The sequence below is a fragment of the Capricornis sumatraensis genome, chromosome 19 (genome assembly GCF_032405125.1).
Source record: "Capricornis sumatraensis isolate serow.1 chromosome 19, serow.2, whole genome shotgun sequence".
In the NCBI taxonomy this organism is placed as follows: domain Eukaryota; kingdom Metazoa; phylum Chordata; class Mammalia; order Artiodactyla; family Bovidae; genus Capricornis; species Capricornis sumatraensis.
In genome coordinates this window covers 72,690,028-72,709,298 of record NC_091087.1, presented here as the reverse complement: position 1 = coordinate 72,709,298, position 19,271 = coordinate 72,690,028, and the positions used below count along the sequence as shown (strand labels likewise).

The following is a 19,271-nucleotide window of genomic DNA, read 5'->3' as shown; positions in this document are numbered from 1 at the left end:
TTTAATCATACATGAAGTAGATACTTAATTAGCATTATAAAAAATATACAGCCTTAAAAAGTACCTGTTATCATACTTAACATGAACCAGAAAGGAGACAAAGATTTGTTATCAACAATTTGATGTTTTGGAAGATCCAGACAATACTATAAGGCAAGAAAGAAAAATAAAAGAGACAAAATATTTTCAAAATTTTCTATAATTGTATAGATATGTATGAAACTTTACCTAGAAATTCCAAAACATTCAACTGAAAATTTGTAGAACATGAGAGAATTTAATGAGATAGACAATAACAATAGATACATAATCTCTTCCCTACATACCAATAATAACCAGTTAGAAAATACAAGAAAAATTCACAACAGAAGCAATACTTAGTTCCTTGAAATAAACTTAATAACAAATTTAAATTGTCAAATTTGATGAATTGTGACTGTATATTATAAGCTATGAAAGATGTAAAGCCCAAGTGTCAAAACATACCAATTCTCTTTAATTTATAATTTTATAAAATTTCACAGAAAATCTATAAAGAATGTTTTTAACTTTGCTATATCACTAAAATTCACCTGGAAAAATAACAAGTGAGACCAATCAAGAAAATTTGGAAAAATAAGAATGAAGGAAGACTATTTCTATCAAATACATATTTTAACAATATGATCTATTATAACAAAGCAATACTAGGATAAGAATAGACAGATTAATGTCAAATAGAAAGCCACAATGAGAAACAAAAACTATCTAATATCTAGCATGTGGAAATGGAGCAAAAAGTTGTTTCTTACAATAATTCAATTAAAGGATTAAAGATTCAATATAGAGAAGAAATCATGAAATAACTAGAAAAAAATAAAAGTGACTAAATATATGAGCTTGGGGTAGGAAAGGTCTTTCTAAGTAAGAAGTAACTATAAGAAAAAATTAGTGATAGATTTTTTAGAAAATAAAATTTCCCATGAACAAAATGGAATTGGAAATGAAAAATCGGGGCGGGGGGGTAGGATATTGGTAATATAGGATGGAAAAACAGTTACTATTCTTACTTTGAAAGGTATTAACAAAATAAAAATAAAAGATACAGCAATAGAGAAAGATGGGTAAATGACTTTCAGTTCAGCATAGTGAGGAGCATATAGATATCCACCAGCCTTTGCTCTTCAAACTGCGCTGAATGAAAGTGAAGAGATTTTGATCTTGAGCATGAGTACATAGGACAAACAGAAGACAATAGGAGATTTGGAACTGATTCAGAGCTGGGAACCCTGGACTGGCAGTGAGGAGAGCTGAAAGAAAGGCCAGTGTAGTCAACAGAACCCACAGAAGTCTCAGGAACCTCCAGGAAAGCCTGGGCCTAAATAAGATCAATTGGCTAAAAGTCCGTTAAAGAAGAAGACACAGCCCCCAGTCTTCACCCGTTAGGCAAAGCCTTCCCTAACCTGGAGAGAAGACTGAAAAGGCATTACATGCAGAGAGCAAGGCAGAGAGGACTGGAGCAGCTGGATGCATGCACAGCCGAGGGCCAGAGCCCTACACTCAGAAGAGAAAGAAGGCAGATTCTGTAAGCTGGATGTGCAGACCACTCAGTCTTCCTTCCCAGACCTCACCGAGCACCAGCAACTAGTGAAATTCTACATCAGAAACTCTTTGGATCATCCAATCAATCCAAAAGAAAAAGACATAAAAATCCTAAAACCTGGGGTTCCACAATACAAAGACCAGTTAGCTCTCTCTACAGTAAACTCCACAGTTTACAAGACCCAACCACATACTGAGAGCTTCCAAATAGTTCTTTAGTTTCTCTGGATGTGTGCATTGTATATATATATGTCATCCATATTTATATATCTATCTATACAACAACAGAGTTGAAAAAACAACCTAAAATGAAAGTTAGACAATGACACACACTTGGAAGAAAAAAAAAAAAAGCTTGGAGACTCTTTAAGAGAAAGACAATTTCAAAAAACTATTATTAATATTTTTAGAAATATCAAAGAAGCAATTGTATCCATGAAACAAAATTCAATAAAATAATATTTGGAGTGTAACAAAAAATTCTTGAAAATCAGAGATTGCAGAAATGAAAATAGATTAAAAGATGAAGACAGAGTAATTGCTCAGTAAGAGAACAAAGAGATTAAGATACGAAAATCAGAGGAAAAATACATGAAAAGCAGAGAACCTGTCAAAGAGATCCAACATACTAAGTTCAAGAGAAAACGGATGGGAGGCCATTGTTCAAGGAATTGAACAAGAAATGTCTACAACTGAAAGACATATGCTTTCAGATCAAAGGGTCTGGCAAAACAGATGAATGTAGACCACAGCAAAATACATACACGTGAAATTCAAAACACAATGAGAAAAGATGAGAAGTTCCAGAAAGGGAGGGTAACAGAAGATCGCATACAAAGATGGGAATCAGAAGTCTTCAGACTTCTGATCAATCAGTATCACTGGAAGTTAGAAGACAACTGTTTATGCTTTTCAAATCTAAAGGGGGAAAAAGGTACCAACTAGAATTCTGTACCAAGCTAAACTATCAACATCAGTGTGGACTAGACATTACCCTTTTCTTATGTGAAAGATCTCCAAAAATTTACCTCCTATGGACCCTTTGCCAGGAAACTGCTAGAGGATGCACTCTAGCTAAACAAGGAGTAAACAAAAAATGAGAATAACACAGGATTTACAGAACTAGGGATCCGACCAAGGAGAATCCCCAGGAAGAAATGAGGTAGTGATTCCACTACAAGGGCAGAAAGCCCAAAGATGAACCAATCCTGAACAAAAGAGGGAAGGAGGCTCCAGGAAGAGATGTCTTCAAAAAGATAAAACACATTAAAAAAAACGAAAAACACTAACTGTTTGGATGTCATGAAAGGCTGGAGATGAATTTGGGATAAGTTCATTAATAACCAACCAAATAGAGAAGGAAAAAAGAAAGACAAAACCAAAACAATTATCTACTCCAGAGAAAACAAAAGTTGCAAAGGAAAGTAAACAATCACAGGGCTGTTGTGCTCTCCAGTATTTACACTGTTGTAATATATAAAGACTGGATACTGATCAAACCAAAACTGAGCTAAATATTTTAAAAGAAGGGGACAGACAGGTATTCTTGTGTGTGTTGAGGCCAAAGGTGGAAGATTTAAATCTTCATTTTCTGTGGTTGAAAAGTCAAGGTAATGCCTAAGTCAAAAAAAAATTTTTCTTTTGAGAACTAGAAAAGTCAGAATGTTACTTAGAAAACTTGTTGTAAATGTCAAAAGAACCATTTAAAAGAGTAAAACGCTGTAGCTTAGGTGGAGTAGGGTATGGAATTGGAGTGGAGAAGGACGCTTCTACATAATCTTGTAAAGCTATTCAACTCTTAAGATGAAGCATATGCGTGACTTTGACAAAAATAAAACTTAATGAAAGCTGAATAAAGCAAAGAAACTGAACTGGCAATTCAGCTACAGAGAACCAATAAAGATATGGGGCAAATGCTCTAATCACAGATAATAAAAGAACTGAAAATGAGAAGAATGAAATTTGACAAATTGATGAATGTTTAAAACCTTGATAATTCCTAGAGAAAGTCACTTATTAAACCGATTCTGAGAATGTAAATTGGTATAACGTTCCAGGGGGACAATTTGGCCATAAAATGCTCACACCTTTTGACATGGCCAGTCCACTCTTATGAGTACAAATGTGAACATATGTGAAGATGAAAAAACAAAGCTGCTCACTCCAACTTTTATCATCCAACTTTTAAAAATCATATAAATATCTGACAAGAGTGAGTCAATTAAATCAATTATGATATAGTCATTTGCTAGGATACTAGGTAGGAAAAAAATCATAAGAAATTATTTAATGGCATGGGAAATGTTTAGGATGTCTACTTAGGTGAAAAATTAGGATGGCTATGATGAACCCAATTAAAAATGTGGGTACATATGTACACACACACACACACACACACACACTCACTCACTTTTGCAATTTACAGGTGAAACCAGAAGACCAGAAGCTGGTCTTCAAAACGCTGGCAGTGGTCATCTTTGAGTGATGAGACTAGGGGGAGTCCTGTTTTTCCTCTTGCTCTGTTCAGTGTTTTGCAATAAATGTGTTTGTTTTTCTAGAATTATTACATGTAATAAGATTTAGTTATCAGCTATCAGTTATCTTTTCCAGGAAACACTCACATGACTCCCCCTTCTTTGTTCTCCTCTACAGAAATGAAATTATCTGCATAATTTGTAAAAGAGATTCAGTGTGGGGCAAGGGTGTGCAGGTAACCCTGAGTCCTAAAGAGGACTCTGGTGTCCAGTCAGCTGCAAAGGGACCAATTGGGTGGGACCAGAGATGAAGGCCAGGTGTCCGGGCTGACCTCACCTCTTTGCCCTGGGTAACTTCTGAATGGCTTCACCCTCCACTGAGAGAAGCAGCTGCCAGAAATGGCCCCACCGCTACCTGCCACCGCTCCAGGTGGGCTTCTCTGGGACCTGCATGTATGCCCCAGCTCTCCTAGGATCCCCTCCAGGCTTTACCTTTTCTAAACCATGCCTGATCCTTAGTCACAGGCACACATGCCTCTTAGAGTGTAACCCAGAAAAGCAGAACTCACCCAGCGAAGGAAGGGATACACCCATCGGAATCACCCACGGGAAGTCCTGTGCTCCGCCAACCACACCTCCACGGGCTCCGTGCAAACAACCTTCCAAGACAAGAGGACTGAGTCACAAAACCAAGTCCAACTGGGTGAGCACATGTCTGACCACAACCGCAGTGTCCAGCCCAGAAGGGCTGTTGGACGGTAAGGCCAGCCCTGGGGACATGGAGCTGGAGCAGAGCCGCTCCCACCTTTGGGATGCTTCTAATCTAACGAGAAATGAACAGCTATGGCATGAAACTAGGGGTGCTGCATGGGTCTAGATGTGAATGGGGGAAAGACGAGAAACTCAGGCTGGAACGTGGCAGAGGGGAGGATGCAGAGTTTCAGCCAGCCTGGATGTTCCTCAGGATAAACACAGGGCCCATGGGACTGGCTGAGCCAATCAGCGCCCTCAGCCTTCCACCCATCCAGGTAGCACTACTATTAGCATCACTGTCGTCATCCTTATATCCAGGGACACACGGAATTGGACTGATGACAGTCTTCAATCCCAATACCAGCCATCACTGGTCTACAAATGGCTCTTTCAGTTTATCCTCTTTAGGCGACATTTTAAGAAGGTACTGCTCATTCATAAACCCACCAGAGCGCCAACCCAGAGACACTGTCGTTTGCATCCCCCAGGGCTGGGTGGCCATTCTGTGCAGCCCCAGGGTCACAGGGCTCCCCTGCAGCCCTGACATTGGAGGTGGGCATCCCCCCAGTCCTGGATTATGGGAGCTATGCTCTGGCCTCCACCTCTCAACCCTGATCAGTTCTCGCCTCGCCGTTCCTGACCTGGGGACCAGGCTCAGCCTGGCTCTCCCTGCTGGAAAGGAGGCAGGCTGGTCTCAACAGCAGACCAGACCCAACCGAGTTTCTCCCGAAGGTCCTGGCAGCCAGGGCTCAGGGGCAAGAGAGCACCAAGTGGGCTCTGGGGCAGGGGGTGAGCTCAGGCAGACCCAGGGTAGACCTGCACCAGCTTCCCTGGTGGGCAGGGCCCTGTGATCCTTGCATTTTGAAACGAGCTGTTTGGGGCAACTGTTAGGAACAGGAAGAGCATTTTCTAGATGCTTCTCTGCAGGGTTTTCATAACCCTTCTCTGCAGGTAACCAAAGTTACCGCACTAGTGGACCTGGCCAAGAGCCCTGGTTCAGTTCTTTCATCCCGACACACAAACTGCAAACCGTGCTGTGATGTTCTCAGGACCCAAATCCTGGCATGCATGGAGATACTGCCTCCAATCCCACAGGGGGAACAGCAGACACCAGGCTCCATGCCCAGAGCACCTCCTCACTCCTCTCTCAGCAGAGGTGAGGGGACAGTCAGGGCCGCAGCTGGGATACATCTAAGTGGGCCCACCTTCCTCCCCTCCAGGCAGCCGCCAGCAGCTCACGCTGACACTGGGGATGTCTCCCGGGGACGTGGCCCAGCCCCCACCAAGCTAACAGACGCCCATTGTATCATGTTGAAAAAAGACATGAGCGGGGAGATGCCTTAGATCTGCGGGAAAAGAAAATAAAACCTGGCCCCAAAATCACAAGTGAGGCTCAAGGACCTGAGAGGATCCATGCAATGGGACAGACTTTCTCTTGCCCCAGTGGGCGAAAGGAGGTGAGAGAGCGTGGTGTTGTCATCCTTGCTTCAGTCTGCAGACGGGGAAACTGAGGCCAGGCTAGGCAGCCTCTGGCTACAACCGCGAGACTCAGGTGACGAGAAGAAGGATGCAACTCCCCTGAGAGGGTCCCTGGGGGAGACCAAGGTCCCCTGCGAGTCTGGGAGACCAGGGGAGGGAAGGCCAGTGGGGAGATTCCGCGCGGGAGGGAAAACCAACAGCACGGCTGTGGGACGGGAGAAGGACACGTGACACAGAGCACACACGTGGGAGAAGAACACGTGACACAGAGCACACACGTGGGAGAAGAACACGTGACACAGAGCACACACGTGGGAGAAGAACACGTGACACAGAGCACACACGTGGGAGAAGGACACGTGACACAGCACACATGTGGGAGAAGGACACGTGACACAGAGCACACACGTGGGAGAAGAACACGTGACACAGAGCACACACGCTGCACCGGGCAGGGGGCTGCACGCAGGGGCCACGCACACAGGTCAGGGCACAGCTCTTCACACTTTCAAGATGCTGGCAGACTCAATGAATGAAATTTGACTTCCCTTTTACAGATGACGGGCATGGGACTTGGAGAGGCCTGGTGATGTCCCCAAAGGCACACCTTGTTGTCCTTCCTGGTAGAAAGAAAAAGAAGTCAGAAGGGAAAGAGACACAACAGAATCGCCTGTCCTCGGGGGTCCAGTCCGGGGCCAGCGTCCACTCAGCGAGGACTGTCGGCCCCTCAAGTGCTCACACACGTGTCCCATTGATTTCACGACCCGCTCAAAGTCCCCTCTGGCTTCTGGAGGGTCTGAGGCCTCCACCAAAAGCTTGAAAGAAGAGCTGATGAGGCTGACCCGGCCCGCTCCAGTTTCATCAAAGAAGCAAAACCAAACCGCAAAATTCTGTCTTGCTAACCCTCAGCCTACTCAGTGACAGCTGAAGGTTTGTTTTCAATCTTCTCTTCCCTTCTTTGGGATGGAGGCCTCAGAGACCCCCACAAACCAGACTAAGTTCTGGCCGGTGGCCACTGGGTTTCAAATTTTGAAACGGGCCTTTTGCAAAATGTTCAGTTTCAAGCCCTTGGTCCGATTGCTTACATCCTGTCCAAACTTCCTGGGGGAGTGAGATTTATTTAAGAAAGGAATAAAATCCCCATGTTCAGCCCATTGAGTGAAAACACGTTCCATCCCAGGCAATTTCAAGGATTAAGGTTACATATCTCTTAATGAGTCGCAGGCAGAAGGCAAAGTGGAGCTGGCTAGAAGAGTAGGACCAGCCTCAGTCATGAGGAGGTGCCAGTCCTTGGTGCCAAGGACCCCGATTCTCTGCCAGGGAGGTAATCTGCCCCCAGCATGGCCTCACAATCATTCCTTTGTACATTAATCCATTCTTTCACTTTATCTGCATTCTTACTGATAGATGAACCCAACTGCATAGGTTTTGTGCTAGACAGTGGGGGGTCCCAGGCACCCGACACTGAGCACCCCCAGTTGGGAAGCTCAAGGCTGGCTGGGAAGGCACATGCCTAACCAGATCATGGCCTAGCAATAGGACAGGTTTCTGCACAGAAGTCACGTTCATGGCCATGGAACAGCTCTCAGTGTGGCGGGGGAACTCATCCCACCTGGGGACATGGGACAAGTCCTCCAGTGATTGAGCACTGTGAGGAGAGGGCTAAAGGATGACCTTGTGCAAAGGGATGGAGAAAGAGACACACGCAGACCCGGGCGTAAGGGGAGTGGTCTGCTGGGTGGTGCAGGAGGCCAGGGAGCATGTGGCGGGAGCTGTGGCTGGAGGACAACTCATGAGGATCCTCAAGCATGAAGCCAAGGAGCTTGGACATCACCCCGAGGCTCTGGGAACTCATGAGAGAGCTCTAAGGAGCGGGGGGAATCTTCTCCAGGCATCCTCGAAAGATGCGTAGGGTGGAGGAGCAAGAAGACCAGTCAGAGGCAGATGAGAGCCCAACTAGCCTGGACCAGTGTGGAGTGATGGAGATGAGAGGGGTGGACTCCCTGGGCTCCCTGGAGAGATGCTGAAGGTGGGAGGGACTGGAGTCCGAGGCAGAGTGAGGGAGGGGTCCGGGATGGTGAGGAAAACAACACCAGTGGTGCTGTAGAACATTCTAGCAATGTTAGCTAGCAACAGCTGGTGTCCCAGGCAGCCATTTTGAGAAACTCAGTGGAATATGGTAGAGGAAAGAGAGAAGAGTCAAGACATACTTCATTCTACCCTTGCCTTGCCATTTGGCAATGCGTCTAAGAGAAGTACTTGAAAGCTGACGGGGCACATCAAAGCCTGACATGCAACAGAGCCTTCCTTAACAAGTAGGGTGCTTGCATGAAGGCAGTGGTGGCTGGCTGGTCACACCTGCCAGGAAATGACCGATCAACAGCTGCACTCCAAACTCCAAAGAACACTGGTCTCTCTCTCCTTCAAGGATGACCGAAGACCCTGCTGACCTGATTGATTCCAGGGAGCTGAGCCATCGACCGGCTCTCTCCAAGGCTACAGCCTTGTCCTCCTGTCTCTCCCTGGACATGGGAGAGAAGCTCAGGGGGCTTCTCATGAGTCCAGATGGCAGGTTCACAAAGCCCTGGGCACCTGGGCTTTACAGCACTGCTCACACGTGTAATTAGGTAATTTTGAAAATCTATCTCCCACTCAAGACTGGACCCTCCACCAAGGCAGAGATGAGATGTGCCTTATTTCTTGCCGTCCAGCTTCTTGCACCACAGAAAGAGCCCAGTATTTTTTGAGTACATGAAAGAGCGCATGATTCATTCACCAAGCACTTCTGGATGCCCAGACCTTCTTCTGGGTGAGCGTGACACAGAAAGAAGACCCCCAAACTCAAGAAGTCCAAAGCCCTTTGGGAGAAATTGGGAGTTCATAGTTAATGAGGCAATGTGGGCTCTGTCAGCAGTATGGACAAAGGATGAATGAGTGAGAAGCGGCAAGTTTGGACAAAGGGAGGTGGAAAGTGGAAGGAGAGTGCAGGGAGCTGTGGGAGTGTGAGAGGCAGGGGGCATCTGTGTTAAGCTGAGAGGTGAGCTCACCTCATTTACCCAGGAACTCTGGAGAAACATAGGAACCTGGCTCCAGTACTTGCACACACTCGCCAGTCAGATCGAAGAGTCTAGCCCAAGGCCATCAGTGCTTATCGTCCTGCTCACGGTCAGCATTAGGAGGGTCCACCAGCTACCAATATGGTCTGAACTCTTCTACGGAGGGACTGGAGTTTAACCAGATGGGAAAGAGTTGACCCAGAGGACTCAAAATTAGAGGCCCAGATGCCCACGGTTAGGAAAGAAGATTCGATTCTACCTGTTCAGTCTGCAGTAGAAAGGTCAGTGGTTTGAGCCAACATCAAATCCTTGTGAGGGAGATGGCTATAGTCCAAGCCCGATGGCCAAGCAGCATGATCAAGTTCAAAGGAAGGATGCAGGATGAGGAGTGGGAGATGGAATCCAGGGTCAGGAGCCGGTCAAGACAAGAGAGGAAGAGGAGTGGTCAGTGTTAGATAAACCACGGATATTGAACAATTGCTGGAGGGAAGGAGCGGATGGGAGGGGTAGAGGGAGGGAGGGTGGATTTGGGGCAAATGCCCCATACGGTGAAAAAGTGCGGTCAACTCACGTTTCTTGTTGTCTGTCCCTGGAAGAGGGACAGATGCTGCCTGAAAGGTGAGTAGTCTGGGCTCATCCTAACTGGCATTCTATAAAAACTCAGTTGAACTCTTCGTTCTTCTGGGACAGGGCAGTATGGGCACCGCATCCATTTGGGAGCTTTTAAATGAATGCAGGTGACACTATCTATTACAGCTCCTTAGTAATTTCAAAGGCATCTCTTCCCTCCCTGGCACCACATTATGTACAGGACAGGTATTATGTTAGGTAAGAAGAGCCTCATAAGCTTTTGTTAGATAAGGTTGGGCTTCCCAGGTGTCTGCTAGTGGTAAAGAATCTGCCTACCAATGCAGGAGATGCAAGAGACTTGGGTTCAATTCCTGGATCAGGAAGATCCCCTGGAGGAGGGCATGGCAACCCACTCCAGTATTCTTGCCTGGAGCATCCCATGGGCAGAGGAGCCTGGCAGGCTACAGTCCATGGGGCCACAAAGAGATGGACACAACTGTGTGACTGACCACACACACACACACACACACACACACACACACACAGACAAGGTTAATTCTCAGGACAATCCAGCCAGGGAGCTATCATTATCCTTATCTTAGAGGTGATGGGGAGGCTGGAGGTCCAGGCTGTTCCCCGTCTAACCCACTGTCCCGCAGCTGGAAAGCAGGAGGAAGCGGAGGAGCAGCCCCCTCACTGGAGGCACAAAAACAAGACTGTGTTATTTTCGACCTCTTGTCTTGGCAGAGGCAGGGGCAGCTTTCGGGAAGACCCAGGGCCTCCATTCTACCAGTCCAAGCCAACGTTGCCCAAGGATGGGCCGAGGTCCAGGGCAGTCGGAACTGCCAGGATCCTGTCTCACTGTCTGGCACTGGACGCAGGAAGCTGGACTCGAGGGAGAATTTGCACGCGGGTGGGAGAATGCTGCGGACCATCTGACACACCGCCACCTCCCCGCAGAACGGCTCCCGGCGGTTCCTGAAGGGCCATCCCAGTTCCACAAAAGCACGTGTATTTTTAGCTCTTCGTTCATTCATTCAGCAGTAATTTACTGGGCGCCTCCTAGGCTCAGGCTGGGAAGGCCCTGCGGAAACAGAGAAGAACCTGACCCAGTTCTTGGCTGTCCGGGCAGGTCAGCTTGGTGGAGACATGTAAACAAATGCTTGTGAACAGAGGATGATGGGTAGCCCTGGGTATTTAGCATGTGCCCTGAGGCTGGGGTGTGGCTGAGTGGTCAGGGAAGGAAGCCCAGTGGGACCTGCTCCACTCACTGCCTCACACAAGGGTCACTGACTTGCTCACTCATTTACTGATCTGTTCACTTATGCACTCTTCCATTCACAGAGCGCTCCGTTTATTCTTGGATGACATACTCATTCATTGAGTCATTTACTCACTCAATAATTACCCTTTACCTTGATAACTCTAATATACGCATTCCCCCATCCGTTTGCCTATTCACTCCCTTGTTAATTTGTGCCATGCATTGATTTACGTACTCATTAGTTGAATTATTCAACTTTGTCCTATTTTTACTGACTTTATTCCCTCACTCATTTTTTGACTTATTCATCAATTAATTCATTTGGTTCCTCATCAACTCACTGGCTTATTCATCCCTTCCTTACTAACTTCTACTAAACCATTCACTGATAAACTCGTTCTGGAATCCGTTTATTAATTCACTCATCTTTCACTTATTGGAACACTGACCTACCAGTCTTTCGTCCATTCCCTCCTTGGCCTGTTTGTCACTCACCATCCACCTCTTGACAATTTTACCTACACAGAGACTCATCCACCTAAGAATGTAACATACACATATTGATTTGTTATTAATTTATTAATTTATTCCCTCATTCTTATACTCCACATTTTCACTCAATTTTCCATGCCTTTGTTTACTCAAAGACTCATTCATTCACTAACTCACGGCTTCATTCATTCATCATTTATACCATTTATTCAGTAATTCATTTAGCAAATATATTAGAGTGCTCTACGTGCAGTGCAGATGAGGAGTGCAATTCCTAATGTCCTGGGTGTTACAAACCAGAGATTCAGTCATTGCCTCAGGCATCTTCTGTTTTATGAAGCATGTGATATGTACGTGAGGTCCTGCCTTCTGTGCTTCTGGAAAACCCATGATTTGGCTTTATATTGAATTATTATATTTATCAGTTATCCCAGCTAATCCCAAAGAGTTACGTGCTGGCTGGAACTAGATCTGATTTAGATAAGAATGCCATGACTAATACGGAGCCTGACATGGATTTGGATCTGTATTTGCTGAGCTGAAATTATTACCCTAGTATTGGTTATTTTTGCACTCTCTCAGATACCAAGTGCCAGAAAAAATTTTTAAATGTGGGGTACAGGGACCTCCTGCCATCACCTCCTATCAGATCACTAATATTTACCCTGAGATAGGATAAAAAAATAATTTGAGTAATGAATTCTCGTCTCAGCATGCAAAGTACCCATATAATTTCAATGCAACACTCAGAGCAGAACTGCACACTGGGCTGCCCCGTGCTTAGTGGCTGTTTTGTGGCCGACTCTTTGTGACTCTGGACTGAAGCCCACCAGGCTCCTCTGTCCAAGGGATCCTCCAGGCAAGAATACTGGAATGGGCTGCCACGCCCTCCTCCAGGGGATCTTCCCAACCCAGGAATCGAAGCCAGGTTCCCTGCATTGCAGGCGGATTCTTTACCATCTGAGCCACCAGGGAAGCCCAAGAATAGTGGAGTGAATAGCCTATCCTCCTGCATTGCAGGTGGATTCTTTACCTGCTGAGTTACCCAGGAAGCCTGAACTACACACTATGTACTGTTACAACAAATATCTTTTAAAATGTTTTATTTCATAAATTTCAGTAATGTAGAATTGTAATAATTGTAACCCTTGTTTCAAAATACATTTTCACCACTGGTCCTCTTCTTACTTAGCTTTTCATAGATTTAACTCATTAAAATACAAGAACGAAAACAACGAATATTTTAACTACTATGTCCTCACTATACACAGAATTAATATTGATAGATTAAATCTTCTTGGTTAAATGGATCTCAGAGAAGCAAAACTGGGTCGACCACAATCCTTGCTTCACAAAATTTTATCATTGGAATATTCTTGGTCATTTTATATATGAATTTTATTTATTAATGTAGTCAGGTAGGCATTTTCAAAAATAAAATCAATAGCAAAGAATCTGCTTCTAAACAAGAGGGAAGTAGGCATGTGCTGTATGAGGCAGGGAGCTCAAGCTTGCTGCTCTGTGACACTCTAGAGGGGTGGGATGGAGGGGGAGGCGGGCAGGAGGGCAAAGAGGAAGGGCACGGATGGCTGATTCGTGTTGACAAGTGGCAGAAACGAACATGATATTGTAAATCAATGATCCTCCAGTTAAAAGTGAGTTGATAAAAAAATAAACAGCAGGGTACGCTTTGACTATTGAGTCTCTCTGTGCACCCCTTAAACAGAGTGATAAACAGTTGAATGAAACAAATCTCTGTTTCATGAATAATCATATCATTGGTCATTGGCCACTGTGATTTTACTAGCCTGTTTATCCTTAATTTGTTTAATTATTTAAAACCCAAGGAAAACACAACCAACCCAAGAATAATATCTTTGACTAAGTCTAGAATTCATCTACGCCCTTTTTACTTTAAGAGGTAGCATTAAATCTATTTTCTAATGAAAATCTTTTTTTTTTCCCTTTTTCAAAATGAATCAACCATGACGTTTCTCAGACAAATTCTTATCTTTGGTGCCAGCATAATCTTTGATTGGTTTTATAACTGCATGAAACAATCTATTTTTAAAGAATATACTCATCATCTATAAACAAAATGACCAAACCAAGAATAAAAACTTAATCTCATACTTACTTTGATCTATATTCTCCTTGACCACATAGGTAACAGTTAAATAACAACTAATCATTAAATAATAACTAAAATAACCAAGGTGCAGCCATTCTGGGGCACAAAACAGATGAAGAAAAGAATAACGTACACTGATCTTTATCTCATATTTTACACTCATTCATTTAGGGAACCATTTCTTTAATACTAATTTTTTTCTTTCATGAATCAAACCCACTTCAAACTAAGAGAAGGACATATATTTAGCTTAGCTGTGTCTCACACAAACCAGTAACAACTTAATGTGTGTCTTCTTAATGGACCAACGTACTTCAGATTGAGTGAGTGAAGTAATTATATTTCAGAACTGAAGTTCCAAACTGAACTGAAACTAATTTCAGAACTGAAGTAATTATATTCCTTGTTTTATAAATATCCTCAAAGTTGGTCTGTGTTTTGACCTCTATTTTCTTTTCAATATATTTATTGATCCATTCATTTATTTGCAGATAGTATAAAGCCAGTATCTATGAACTCTGTCAACCAGATTCTCAAACATCCTGAGATGATTCCCCCAAGAGTCATACACTGTCTTTTCACCATGGACCTCAGGGGTTCCAAACATGATTGATCATAATTTTCATTCAGATGCATTCCATTGACATCATTGGTCCAGGTGTGGTCCTTCAGCATTTAATTTGAACAGTTTTTAGATGTTTCAATGAACAGCCCATAAATCCGCTGTCCTAACTCAACAAATGGAGTACTGACTTCCTAAATGAGTAACAGCCTAGACCATCATCGAGAGAAGAATGGGACAAACGTTAACAAGGGACATATCAGTTTTGAAATGAATGGGAAAGCTCCGTTTTGTTTTTTCTATCATTTGCGCTAAATTGTGTTAATCATGAACTTCAGCTCATAACACATTCTCATCATAGGTCTATGCATGCGGTTTAATTTTAACTACATTTATTCTTTTTTAATGATACAGTGGAAACCCACAAACTAACCACCCAAACCAAGAGCTTTATTACTCACATGGTGAGCTCCCTCCCCAGAGGCATTAGGCAAAGCTCTTCATGGGTGGAGAATAACTTAATGAGTTACAGTCGATCCATCCTGTGGAATGAAAAGATGTTGACAAATGAAAATGCCTGGATTCGGGTTTCAATTTAGTGAACACTAGGTAACCATGACAACAATTAATTGTAAACAATCTTTTATACTACATTCTCATCTCTGGCTCTACGAATGAATGGACCTCCATTTTATTAATTAATGTATTCAGTTCATTTTAATAGCAAAATAAGTACCCTTAAATGAACCACCCAACGTAAGAACTATGAATCTTGCAGACAAGAGACTCTGGGCCCTTTACCGACATCGATAAGAGGTTAGAACTTCATTTTGTAGAAGGTGCCTATTGTGTTGAATCACATTCATCAGGGACCTCGGTTGACAATACAGTCTTATCATTGGTCCTTTTATTACCTTCTTTGTTTATATCCTGTCTTTCCTCTTTTTCAACTGTTCGACTTGCAAAAACCAGGAGTCACTATCAGATAGGCAAGCCATCCGCATGGTGCTCTGGGTGAAAACAAATCTGCTTGCTCTATGATGGACTAAAATCCCACTACCCAAGGTATAAAGTAGTGAGAGGAACAGCCATCAAATGTATCCCATACTTTCAAACCATACACTGAATATTCTAAACACGCTCCCCCAAAGAAGACGAGAACTTGGCTATTACTCACCTTCAACCATGAAGGTCTTGATCATTACAGAATGATTAGTAGTTCATGTCCATTCTATGAAGGACAAAGAAAATAGAAAAAAAAGGGGGGGGGTTGGGGTGGGGAAGGAGAAATGAATAGGCATTCTTTTATAAATCAAAATGTTAAATGAAATGACAGAATATCTCTTGTCACCAAAAAGAGAAAAAATGGAAAGGAAAAAAATTCTTTCCATTGATCCATGTTTTCCCCTTGATTGACTTGCTATTTAGGTTTTGACTAATTTATTTCATTATTTATTTCCATTTCTCTTAACAAACTAGAACTCACCACGGATCGAGAGCAAGAACACTGACTATGACTCTTCTCTGTCTAAATGACCTTACCCCAAACAGGAGACTACTCTGGTTTCCTGGTCCAGTGGTTAAGACTTCACCTTCGAATGCAAGGGGTGTGGTTCTAGGATGATATTTTAAAATGTACAACTCAACAGTTGTATTGACTGGTTACAGCCTAATCCTTAATGTGTAATTCATTCTCAACTCTGGTCTTTTAAAATTGTGTGTCCAGATGTAGCCTTTTGTCCATTGTTCTATAATACAACAGACTGGTAGCCCAAGGATGGAAACTCTGTTTACCACTTATACAGGCCTACGGGCTTCTTCTCCAGAAACTCCCTAGCCACGACATTTACCTATGAGGAGTCACTCTAGGGAGCACAAAACAAATATTAAAAAGAATAAAACAGCCTAGATTTTGACTTTGCTCTAATACACTAATGAATGCAGAGTGAGAAAGTTTAGCTTAATCTGAAAACTTAGGGTGTGCCACTTGCTTCAGTTGGCAGAAAGTTAACCCCCCTTTAATCTAATTAGTTCAATGATAAATTTTTTAAACATTTTTTTAAGACTCTTTTTGACATGGACTATATTTTAAAGTCTTTAATGAATTTGTTACAATATTGCTTCTGTTGTTTAAGGTTCTGACTTTTTGACTATGAGGCATGAGGAATCTTTGCTCCAGTGAAGTCTTAACCACTGAACCACCAGGGAGGTCCCTCAATATTCTTCTTACCCAAACCAGCAAGAGACAGGATTTCTGCTCTAAGAGGAACATCATCTGAGTGGAACTGGTTAAATCATAATTATTTCAAGACACGCTCATTACCGGCCCATGCTTTGTCCCTTTGAGCGACTGATTGTTATTAACTTATTCATTTATGCACTCTAATGATAAAACTGCACACGCTCAGTGTCATAGCATGAATAATACTAACACATGCGCAGTGCATTGCTCATTACCAAACTGATAACAGACAGTGTGCCTCTGTAATGGAATTCTGTGAGCACAATAGCTCGTGCTGCCTAACAAACTTTTATCAGTGTCCTTCTTTAATTTAAACAGTGCTTAATCTTTTATTTAATTTTATAAACATGTTTCCTAATTAGTAATAAAACAAATAACCAGTAGACCAAAGACATCCAAGAATGTGAAACTGACAATTCACGCGTCTGTCTCTGTGTGTTGCATTCTGAAAGATAAGCAATGTGAATACTAACTCCTCAAAAATAGGTTAATAATACGTGCTCCATTACGTATGCAATCCCTGCTCTGGGCCTGGCCACATTTATGCATTAATTCACTTATACTAATATAGTCATTATCCATGACCCCAAAATGCCCCAAAACAGGATAATCAAATATTTATAACAATTGTCTATAGGATCATTTTCAACAGAGCCATAGATTAGATTTCTTCTCATGGTGGACCTCAGATATGCAAAGAAGTATTATTCATCATCCTTGACTCAGACCCCACAGGTCATTAGCACAGTATCTTTGTCTTCATAGTGCAAAGTCGCTTCAATTGTGTCCGACTCTTTGTGACCCCATGGACTTAGCCGTCCAGGCCTGTCTGATGGTGGCATTCTCCAGGCAAGACAACTGGAATAAGCTGCCATGCCCTGCTTCAGTGGATCTTCCGGACCCAGGGATCGAACCCATGCCTCTTATGTCTCCTGCACCGGCAGCGGGCTTCTATACCACTAGCACCACCTGGAAACTCCCTTTTCTTCATTATATTCTGCCCATTGATATATTAAGTAATGACTTATAACTAAAAAGAAATATACATGAATCAGAAAAAAAAAAAAAGAACCTTGATATCCCTAAGATCTACCTATCAAATCATTCCCCAGAAATGAGATCTGTTTCTTGAATTGACCTCAGTGCTTCATACATGGATGCCTTGACACAATTTGGCCTGTCAACCCATGTTGCTGGACTACAGTTGCCCTGCTTTGATTATATTCCTTATTTCTTAACAATGCACTGACCGTGATAAACCAATCAAACCAAGACACAAACTTTAACTATGACTCACACTGGTCTCCCTGCTCCTAAGACAACACTGCATTTGAGGCCATGGCAGAATGCTAAAATCCGTGCAGGAGTGATCGTTCTGAACAGCACAAAAAAGAACAAGAAATAAAGCCTGAGACCTTCTATCTATTGGTTGTTTGCATTCCACCTTTCCTAGACACAGTCATTTAATATTCACTAGTTTACAGTATTCTTTCCAGTCGAACCTCAGAGTTTGAGACACATATTCATTGTACATGACTTACACATCACCAGTAGTTATCACTGATCCAGCATTCCTTTTTAGAGTCACAGATTATCAATAGTTTGTTCCTTTTTATTGATGAGTAGTATTCCCCTGCATAGATATACCAGATTTCGCTTGTCTCTTCACCACTTGATGGACATTTAGACTATTTGTATGTGTGTGTGTGTGCAGTCGTGTCCGACTCTCTGAAAACCCATAGGCTACAGACCTCCAGGATTCTCTGTGCATGGAATTTTCCAGGCCAGAATACTGGAGTGGGTTGCCATTTTCTCCTCCAGGGGACATGGATTAAATATTGTCCCACTTTTGCTTCATTCATAACTGATCAAATCTCATATGCTGCCGGTCATCATTCATGATCCTTGTTAGACCCCCATTTTACTCATTTGTGTTACATTTGTATCAATTAAATCATTCATCATGGATATTAATAAAAATCACATTATTTAAGAAAATACACAAATGAGATCCTTAAATATTCCTGAACTCTGTCTAAAGAAGCTTTTCCCATATACACTGTGTGTGTGTGTGTGTGTGTGTGTGTGTGTGTGTGCGCACTTAGCTGCCCAGCCATGTTCAATTCTTTGTGACCCCATGGACTGTAGCCCACCAGGCTCATCTTTACTCAAACAATAAGTGAAACCAAAATAAGATCTTTGACCACGATTACTCACCACGTTCTCTTTCCTAACACAGGCAACGGAATCTTGACCAAGACAGAACCCCAGATCAGCTCGGTGCTGAGATATTCTCCTCTCCCCACTGATGTACAGTTTCCAGTCTCCATGTATGGAGTCATTTAAGTGTTTATTAATTCATAGTAATTTTTATTTTTCTTTCAATACAATAAACATCAAACATGCAACTGACTCAGGGCAATTACTGGTTACTACTTATCACTGAAAATATGCTTAATTTAAGACATAATATATTCAGTCCATTTTATTATCTATTTCAATATATAATATTCATTTTCCTGACTAAATATTTTATTAATGAACAATGTTTCACCCTCTTCATCTTTATTCATTGATACATTTGCTAATTTATTCTGCCATTGATTCATTTGTAATTATATTTTTAAAATTCATGAGCACAAAGACCGAGAAAGAGATCACTGTATA

The 19,271-nt window shown here is 42.8% G+C and overlaps 1 long non-coding RNA gene, 3 other non-coding genes and 1 pseudogene across 5 annotated transcripts in view; all 5 read right to left on the bottom strand.

The window, feature by feature from the left end:
• Window positions 1-14,383: 14,383 nt before the first annotated feature.
• On the bottom strand, window positions 14,384-14,457 carry LOC138095613 (small nucleolar RNA SNORD113/SNORD114 family). The gene has a single exon (XR_011146365.1). It is a non-coding gene; the product is annotated as a small nucleolar RNA SNORD113/SNORD114 family (small nucleolar RNA).
• Window positions 14,458-14,751: 294 nt separating this feature from the next.
• LOC138095055 (uncharacterized) overlaps window positions 14,752-19,271 on the bottom strand; it is a 34,336-nt gene continuing 29,816 nt past the window's right edge. For both annotated transcript variants that reach the window (XR_011146294.1, XR_011146295.1), the window contains exons 20-21: window positions 15,540-15,593; window positions 14,752-14,904 (exon numbers count right to left, since the gene is read on the bottom strand). This is a non-coding gene — a long non-coding RNA (uncharacterized lncRNA). The remainder of the gene's footprint in view (window positions 14,905-15,539; window positions 15,594-19,271) is intronic.
• On the bottom strand, window positions 15,311-15,456 carry LOC138095625 (small nucleolar RNA SNORA79). Its single transcript, XR_011146375.1, has one exon. It is a non-coding gene; the product is annotated as a small nucleolar RNA SNORA79 (small nucleolar RNA).
• LOC138095614 (small nucleolar RNA SNORD113/SNORD114 family) lies at window positions 17,283-17,351 on the bottom strand (annotated as a pseudogene).
• On the bottom strand, window positions 18,101-18,172 carry LOC138095592 (small nucleolar RNA SNORD113/SNORD114 family). The gene has a single exon (XR_011146346.1). It is a non-coding gene; the product is annotated as a small nucleolar RNA SNORD113/SNORD114 family (small nucleolar RNA).